Below are 10,021 nucleotides of genomic sequence, written 5' to 3'. Positions count from 1 at the left end.
GTCTTAATGGATTTAGTATCAGTACATTTGTACACATATAAACTTAATTTTTTCTGCTAGCACTAATGAAATCATAATACATCAGATTATCAGACACAAGATAACATCAATAGTAGTATGCCCCACATACTACCAAGAAGAGAATATACTGCCTGGTAAACTATGACAATGCTGTCTTTTCACATATAATTTTTATTTTACATTTATTGAAAGGGTTTATGTAATCTTATTTGCATATAACTTTGTGTGTCTCATATAGTGAGTGTCTATACATTAAATGGAAAATATAAATAAAAATCAGAATCAGACTTTTAAGTGACTTCTGACCAGAATTACCCACATCCCTGTTTTCATACAGTTTGTCTTCACACCCCTAGAAGCATTGAATGCAGCATTTCTTCCAAGATTTCTTTATTGCTGTCTCAGGGATTTTCTTCCAAGTTGCTAACACACGTTCTGCAATTTTTGATGTGGGCACTTTCTTGATCTTATGAGGTGTTAACAGTTTTCAGACAATAGACAGGACTCCTATTCCTTCCTCAAATTGTCTTTAAAATGATTTGTTAACTGAAATTGTAAGAAGTCTTTGTATGTTTGTAAGATAACTACATTTTGACAGCACTGACTAATAGTACTTAAAAGATGATTAAGGGCCTTCTGATTTTCGGAGAGGTTGAAAGGCAACAAAGTGTGTCTCAGGTCAAACTAGTTTATAAGTATTGTTCCTGCAACATAATTTTTCTTACCTAATATGTGCAAGAGATCTTTTCATGTTAGTCTACATAGACCTGCCTCTTTCTAAAACAAAAGCTGCAGTATTCCCAGAATAGTTATACCACAATTTATATGACCACCTTTTTATTGATGTATCTCAACCTTGTTTCTGAATACTATAAAGATGCTATAATAAATCCCTTTCACATGTCTAATTGAGTATTTTTCTAGGATAGATATTTAGAAATGAAAATTTATATCGAAGGAGATCCCCATTTTTCCCCTGGGGATTGAACCAAGTGCCTTTACACTGAGCTAAATCCTTAGCCCTTTTTAGAAGATTTTTTTTTTTTTTTAAAATTTTGAGACAAGGTCATGTTAAGTTGCCCAGGCTAAGACCAAAAAATTCTGAACAACCCAGTATCAACCAATGAAATTGAAAATGTAATTAAAAACTTATCAACTAAGAAAAGCTTGGGCCCTGATGGCTTCACTGCTGAATTCTACAAGACATTTAGAGAGAAACTGCTGTCACTACTGTTCAAACTCTTCAATGAAATTGAAAGGGAAGCAATACTCCCAAATTCATTCCTGGAAGCAAGCATCACCTTCATCCCCAAAGCAGAGAAAGACCCAACCGAAAAAGAGAACTATAGGCCAATCTCACTAATGAACATAGATGCAAAAATCCTTAATAAGATACTGCCAAACAGAATGCAGAAGATCATCAAGAAGATCATACACCCTGATCAAGTGGGATTTATCCCAGGGATGCAGGGATGGTTCAGTATACGAAAATCAATGTAATACACTATATCAATAGAGCCAAGGACAAAAACCATATGATTATCTCCATAGACGCAGAAAAAGCATTTGACAAAATCCAACATGCATTTATGATAAAAACCATACAAAAAATTGGAATAGATGGTCTCTACCTCAAACTGATAGAAGCCATCTATGCAAAACCAACAGCCAATATCATACTAAATGGTCAAAAACTGAAATCCTTCACACTCAAATCAGGAACAAGACAAGGATGTCCACTATCACCACTCTTGTTCAATATAGTTCTGGAAACATTAGCCACAGCAGTTAGACAAGAGAAAGGAATAAAAGGAATAAAGATAGGAAATGAAGCAGTCAAATTGTCATTATTTGCAGATGACATGATACTCTATATAGAAGACCCCAAGAACTCCACCAAAAGTCTTCTAGACTTAATAACAAAATTCAGTCAAGTAACTGGTTACAAGGTCAACACACAAAAATCAATAGCTTTCCTTTACACCAATGACAGACTCACTGAGAGAGAAATAGGGCAAATAATTCCTTTCACAATAGCATCCAAAAAACTGACATACCTAGGAATCATCCTAATGAAAGAAATCAAAGACCTCTTCTCTGAAAACTATGGCACTCTGAAAAGAGAGATTGAAGATGGTATCAGAAAATGGACAGACATCCCCTGCTCCTGGCTAGGAAGAATTCATATAGTGAAAATGGCCATACTTCCAAAACTGCTATATAGATTTAATGCAATTCCAGTTGAGATCCCAGCAGCATACTTCATAGACCTCGAGAAAACAATCCAAAAATTGATTTGGAACAAGAAGAGACCCAGAATAGCAAAAGCAATTCTAGGTAACAGAGACATGGCAGGGGGTATCACAATCCCCAACCTGCAACTCTACTACAAAGCTACTGTGATAAAAAAAAACAGCATGGTACTGGCAAAGAAACAGACCTCAGGGCCAGTGGAACAGATTAGAAGATGCAGAAACAATGCCAGACACACTCAGCCATCTCATCTTCGACAAAGGAGCCGAACACCCTCACTGGAAGAAAGATAGCCCCTTTAATAAATGGTGCTGGAAAAATTGGGCTTCAACTTGCCAAAGAGTAAAACTAGACCTGTATCTCTTGCCATGCACTAAACTAAAATCAAAATGGATTAAAGATCTAAATATTAAAATTGAAACTCTGAACCAGTTGGAACAGAGGTTAGGTAGAACCCTTGAAGACGTCGGTGTAGGGAAAGATTTTATGAACAAAACCTCAGTTGCCCGTGAACTAGCACAAACAATCAACAAGTGGGATCTCTTCTTATTAAAAGACTTGTGCATAGCAAGAGAAACCACCAGCACTGTGAAGAGACAACCCACAATGTGGGAAAAAATCTTCAACTGCTCTTCCTCAGACAAAGGTCTACTATCTCGAATCTATAAAGCACTTAAAAAGATCAGACCTCCCAAATTGAAAGACCCAATCCAAAAATGGGCATCTGAAATGAACAGACATTTCTCAGACAAAGAAGTAGAAATAGCAAATAAATACATGAAAAAAGGTTCAACATCACTGGTCATTCGAGAGATGCAAATGAAAACAACGCTGAGATTCCACTTCACTCCAGAAAGAATGGCTGCTATCATGAAATCAACCAATAACAAATGCTGGCGGGGCTGTGGAGAAAGAGGAAAGCTGCTCCACTGCTGGTGGGAGTGTAGACTGGTGCAAGCACTGTGGAAATCAGTATGGAGATACCTCAAAGAACTAGGGCTGGAAGTCCCATTTGACCCCGCTATTCCACTGCTGGGGATCTTCCCCAAAGAACTAAAAGAATCATACCACAGTGATATATGTGCACCCATGTTAATAGCAGCACAGTTTGTAATAGCTAAAACTTGGAAACAGCCCAAATGCCCATCAACTGGAGACTGGATAAAGAAAATGTGGTTTTTTAATAAAATGGAGTACTACTCAGCCATAAAAAATGAGAAATTAGAGATTTATAGCTAAGTGGATGCACATTGAGATCATACTCTTAAGTGAAATAAATAGGACACACGTATAAATACTGAATAGTTTCTCTGGTGTGAGAAACAGTGTAAATAAGGACTAAAATGTATAATAGGTAATGTGAAATAGGAAGAAAAGGGGCAAAGGGGAAGGAAGTGGGAGAGAAAGGGGAAAGGATAGAAGGGAATGGGATTGATAAGAGAAAATGGAAAAATAGGAACAAAATCTTTGTAAATAGGGAGGAATGGAGGGGTTGAAGGGAGGGCTGGGCAAGGGTGAAAGATAACCAAGAGAGACTATGTAATGGTGCAAATTTCCAATGATGAATGTCATTATATTGTATACCTAAAATGTACCAATGATTAGAATGAATAATCGATAATGCAAAATAGGAAGAAAAGGTCCAAAGGGGTAGGGGTAGTGGGAGGGGCAGGGTAAAGGAAAGAAGGGAAAGGAAAAATGCTGAGAAATGGAAAAAGTGGAAATAAAGTCTTTGTTAATTCGGAAGGGTGGAGGGCGTGAAGGGAGGGCTAGGAATGGGGAAAAAATAAGATCCAAGATACATTATGTAAAGGTACAATTCCCAATGAGAAGTGTAATTGTGTTGTATACCTACAATTTACCAATAAAAGAATAAAAAAAAAAATGTTGCCCAGGCTAGACTCAAACTTGTGATTCTCTTGCCCAGCCTTTTAAACTTTTTAATTATCTCATGAGAAAGCCTTATTTTGAAGTGTTATTGCATGTGTATTGCCAATGGTCATATATTCCCTTATTATTTCCCACATTGGATATTACAAGTTTAGGAATTTCTGCCAGTCGTGCGTTAAGAGTGATATTTTGCTGCTGTTTTAGTTTGCATTTCTGCATTACTAGTAGGATACTTTTCACATACAGAGCAAATTAAAATAACCTCCACTGACTGGCTCACCATTCCCATGGTCAGGAGTCTAGCTAGCTGCATCTGCATCTGATGGCTTGACCAGGTAGAGATCCACTTGAACTGTTGGGAGAATTCATTTCCTTAGGGTTGTGAAATAGTTCTGTGTCTTGCTGGCTGCCCTTAGCTCCTTAGGTAGGGTCTGACGGCTCTTAGCTCCTAAAGGCCACTCTCAGATCCTTACCATGTGGCTCCCTCCGTCTCAGCTACTGGGCCATCCTTCTGTCAAATCTGTCACTTTGAAGTTCTCAAGTTTCCTTTCCTGGGCCAGTTGCTTATGGAGGGTTCTTGGGCTTAGATCAGGCTCACTCAGGTCATTTCCCTATTTTCAAGTCAATATGCCATACAACATAGCTTAGTCATTGAGGTAAGATCCTTTCACAGTCCTGGGATTGTTCTGGGCGAATGCACCTGGATACAGGAAACCCTGGGGCCATCTTAGAATTCTGCCGGTAAAAGAGATGACATTTACATCAGATAAGAGATTGAATTTGAGCATGGCTGTGCCAGGCACAGACGTGCACATTGTGTGTGTGTGTGTGTGTGTGTGTGTGTGTGTGTGTGTATAAAAGACTGCCAAAGGAAGCCAGGAGTAGTTTTCCATAAGGAGCTTGTAGTCTGACAGTCTTAGCAGTTGAAAGAAGTTTGGGGCATGTGGCTCCCTGTCATCTCTTCCAAGGAAGCAGGCCCAGCCTGCTCAGCTATATCTTTATGAGGGCCTCCAGACTTCATTCTTGCTTAGTGAGGGGAAGGAGGTGAGAAAGACAAATGTCTTTCTGACCAAAGTAGCCTGTGGGTAGTGCTTTACCAAAGGTCAACCAGGGCCACCATACTTCTGAGGGAGAAGCTGAAGGATCAGGGAAGGCTTCCTGGGGGAGATGGCCTTTGAACTTGGGTGTAATGATTGGAGAGAATTTGAAAAGAGTGACTGGATATGGGAAGAGGCTTCCAGAAAGGATACAGCAAAGGCACAGGCTAGAAGTACAAGGACCATTTCAGGGAAGGGCAAACCGCCACTGTGTGGAGCCCCTGGAGTTTGAGAATGGAGGAGCAGCCAGGAAGGGGAGTTGGGGCTGGACTGTGATGAGGCATAAGGAACAGGCAGAGGAGTATGAGCTTCCCGTAAAAATGTAAGGTCAGCTTGACTGACTTTGACAGTAGAATGTTCTTGCCACGGCCTAAGAGGGAGAAGCTATATTCCAAGTTAATATTCCATTTTATACCTGATAGGAAAGAAACACTGGCACTTAAGCCCAGAGTAAACACAGTCATGGTGACCACAAAGCATCACTGATAGGCCAACTAAAAAAGGAAAAAAGTAACAGGAGAAACAAGTCCACCTCTGCAGTGTGTAAAGCAACACCACCCCGTAAATGCTACTGACCTTCCTGTGAAGAACCAAGCTCAGAGAGCTTTCTTCTCAGACCACAAACTGCCCTTCATGGTTGATACGGGTTGAATTGTGTCCCTACAAAAGATATGTTAACATCCTAACCTCTGGTGCCTGTGATACGATGTGGGAATAGAGTCAATTGTAGATGTAATCAAGTCAAGATGAGGACATTGGGATGGTCCCTGTACAATATGACTGATGAACTTACACGAAAAGGAGAAAGACAGCCGACCACATAGAGTCCAGCTGGGAATGCTGAGCCAAGGAACACCAAAGACCCCCACCCCCACCCTCCACTAGGGAAGAGCAAGGAAGGAGCTGCCTCTGCTGTGGCCCGCATCTGACTTGAGATTTCTGGCCTCTATAATCGTGAGAGAATAAATTTCCGTTGTTTAACCACCTCAGTTTGTGGTAGCTTGTTATGGCAGCCCCAAATAATAACATTCATTCTTCAGACATAGCATATGCCTGCTGTGCCAGGCTCCATGCTGGTGGCTTCAGGCGACTGCTGAGTGAAATGCTGCTACACATGAGGACATAAACATGGTTAGTGTGGCAGGTTGGCATCTAAGAAGTTAGCATAAGGCCACGCTGCAAGGTTCTTGGGGGGAAGCATTGAGAACAGAGCTTCCTCAAGCTGGAAGGCCAAGGACATGGGGCAGGATCGGAGCAAGTCTTTGAAACACCCCGGGGCAGAGTTGGGGCACAAGGACTTTGCCTTTCACTTCTTTGGCTCCTGGAGGTGCCCTTTTTTGACACACTGAGGATCAAAGTACTGCTCAGACAAGAGGTGTCACAAAGTTGCAAACTACCCTACCCGGGATGAAAACACTGCTACCACAGCCACCTTATTGCCCTTTCATAAGTCAGTAACTGGCAAGACTCCTGGCAGTGTATAATCCTGGTTAGAGGGTCCCAGTGCTTGTCAGCCCAGGGTCACATCGCAGTCGTGTGACTCATTGTTGACCTCTGACAACTTAACATCTTAAAAACTCATTTTCTTTGTCAGCAAAACACAGGAACACTTAACCGTCTGAGGTTTGGTGAAACTTTCTTAACAATGGGCCTAGTGCCGAATGTGTCGGGATGTCCCTTGCTTTTGAACGGATGAGCTGGATTATACACCACAATGAGGCTATTTATGTGTCCTGTTGGGGACTGCTGGTCTCCTGCAATCTCAGGTGTGGCCCTGGCTTTGGAGCTCCTCTGGGCCCACCTGGCAGAAGTGACCTCAGTCCCCAGGGCACCCCTTTTCCCAGGAGCCCAAAGAAAGGACTGCAAAAGCCATATAACAGGTAACCAGAGGACAGGTATCCCAGAATGAGACTGGAGACAAAGATGCGTGGCAGGTCTTGGACTTCAGGGCCACCTAAGGCTCTGCCACTCCCGACCCCAGGAGCCCGGGAAGGAACCAGGTAGCCCCACTGTGGACGTGATTTGCCCGTTAGGTGGCAGCGCTGAGGGCAACCTAGGAAAGGACGTCAGAGCGCCGTCCTCGCGGAAGGAGAGCCTGAGAGCCAGACGCCTTGCTTGCTGGGGCGACCCGGGAGAGGGCGCGGCTCAGCGTGCAGCTCAGGGCTCCAAAGGCCCCTCCTCCACTTTCCTGCGGCCACCACTGGGTGTCGCCATTGCTCTGCCAAGGGCGTGGGAGACTCCGTCCTTTGAGGCTCCTCCTTGGTCCCCTCCTCTGTAGATAGACACGGCCCAGCGCACCCAGAAGATGTGCCTGTCTCTTCTTTGAGTTTCCCAAGGTGGTGCCCTAAAGGTCGGCCCTGTGCCAAGCAAAGCCCACGCGTCGGCTCCCAATATCCAGATCCTACAAAGGGCGCAGCTACCGATATGTTTCGGAACCTCTGACCACTGTCATTTTACTTCCACAGGAGCCTCGGTCTTGCACAGTCACTAAGTCAAGCCCCCATGTACTCAGAATCTGGCCGGCAACAGCAAAGGCACAGCAGGGAGAAAGAAAGCTTCTGCCTAAGAGAGACAGAAGGGGGACTGGAAAGTGGGTTGCCCCCTGCCTGCTTGTTTCGATGCAAGAACCGATCATCCTTGGGTCTCCCGACAATTAAGAGCTTGCAGGCTGGGATGGTGGCACAGGACTGTAGTCTCAGAACTCTGGGAGGCTGAAGCAATTTAGTATCTTAGTGAGACCCTGTCTCAGCAAAAAGGGAGTGGGAGAATATAGCTCAGTGTCAAAAGCCCTGGGTTCAATCTCTAGGACTACAAAGACAGGAGGGAGAGGGAGAGGGAGAGGGAGAGAGGGAGAGGGAGAGAGGGAGAGAAGAGAGAGAGAGAGAATATATATCGTTCCTGCAGGCCCTTCAGTGAAGGAGAAGAGGAGTGCTCCTGGCTCTAGGGGCTTCTGGGTTCTGGATGTCGGACCCACTTGACAGCACAGGCCTGTTCTGAGAGCTAGGAGCAGTTGGCTGTGGCCCCCTACACTCTCTGGAGACAGGACTGGCCTCAGGGGCCTCAGGCTATCACAGGGTCAAGTACAGAGGTGGCTGGTAGGGGAAAGTACCAAAATGCCTAGCAGAATGTTTTTCACCGGAGCCCACTGCTCTCTGGGATGTGTCCTGTTCCTCCTCAGTTTAGTTTGAATTGTGTCCTTTTGCTTTCTGTTTTGGAGGTGACACTTTGGAGGAGCCCTGGGGTGAGTGTCTCTCTTGAGGTCCATTACCTGTCCTGGAGGCAGAAGCACCTGCAGGCCTGGCCCAACAAATCTGGATGACTTGGGCCTGGGATGTTAGAGAACTGGAAGAGAGACCTAGACCTCATGACTCCTCAGTCTCTGGTACGGCACTTGAGCCTGCTTCTGGTATTCAGTGGATAGCTGCTTCTTAGCGCCTCAGTTTCCTCTGATGGGTAACCTCCCTTCTTGTTTGTCATGGGGTGCAGCAGAAAAAAATTAGACCAGAATGACAAACTGGTTGGTGCCTGGTCAGCCAATGTGAGAAACAGCTCAGTATAAAAAAAACTTTTTTCCTTGAAATGTGAAGCTCTTTCAGGTTAGATATGATTTCTATCCTTTTGGTAGAGACATACAAGGGGAGATCACAAAATATGGTGAATACATAAACTTTAAAAAAGTTTATGACAGTAAGACACATGGATATTAATCTCCCTCATAATATTTCCCCTTACTTCAATCGCACTCATTCCATCATTCTTGCTACTTTCTGAAGCAGTTCAGGAAGTCTTTTTGAGTGTCTTCACAAGGTGTAACCAGAAATACAGTGAATGCTGGTACCAATATCATTAATGGAAAAGGTGTGTCTTCCTCTACCTTACTCACCAGTCACCATGTAACTTCCAGCTCTTCCCCAAAGTCAAGATGACCATGAAAGGTAAATATTTTGAATCAATTCAGGACATTGAGGCACTACAGTGCAACTAAAGACACTCACAAAACAGGACTTCCAGAACTGCTTCAGAAAGTGGCAAGAATGATGGCATAAGTGTGTGCCAAGAAAGGGGAGTATTCTGTGGGGGGATTAATAGCAGTGTGCCTTTCACTATAATAAATATTTAAATTAAACTGACACCATCTTTAAACATTTTTTTTATTCATATATGTTTGTAGTACTTAAGGGTTACATTCGTTGCGGAGAGTAGTTACATGTACACATCTTAATTCTTTTTATCCTCCTACCCCCCTCCCCCATCTCTAGATCCCCTTCCCATTTATAAAAGATCTATCTCCCTGGTTCCTTTGCTCCCTAAATTATTTATACTTTGGATTTCTCATGTAAAAGAAGTTATGCATTTAAGTTTGTGTGTCTGATTTATTTCATTTATTTAACATTATGGTCTCAAGGTGCATCCATTTTCCAAAATCTGACTCAAATTTATCCTTCTTATTGTAGAATAGTACTCCCTTGTGTATAAATAACAATTTTCTTCATTTGTTGATGGACATATAGGCCTCTTCCAAGATTTAGCTATTATGAGTTGTGCTGTTATAAACATGGTGTGCATGCATCATTGTAGGAATGATGTCTTTCTCTCATGGGAAGATATTCAGGAGAGGTGTAGCTTGGTTGAATAGAATTTCTAGTTTTAGTTTTTGAGGTATCTCTATACTGATTTTCATAGTGATTGTACTAGTATTACACTCCCACCAACACTGCAGAAGGGTCCCTTTTCCCCTGCAGCCTCTCTAGTATTTGTTA

This window comes from Heterocephalus glaber, unplaced genomic scaffold, assembly GCF_053883595.1.
Source record: "Heterocephalus glaber isolate CG9 unplaced genomic scaffold, H.glaber_assembly_v1.0 deba00000331, whole genome shotgun sequence".
NCBI lineage: Eukaryota > Metazoa > Chordata > Mammalia > Rodentia > Bathyergidae > Heterocephalus > Heterocephalus glaber.
Note: the sequence above shows the minus strand (reverse complement) of the source record.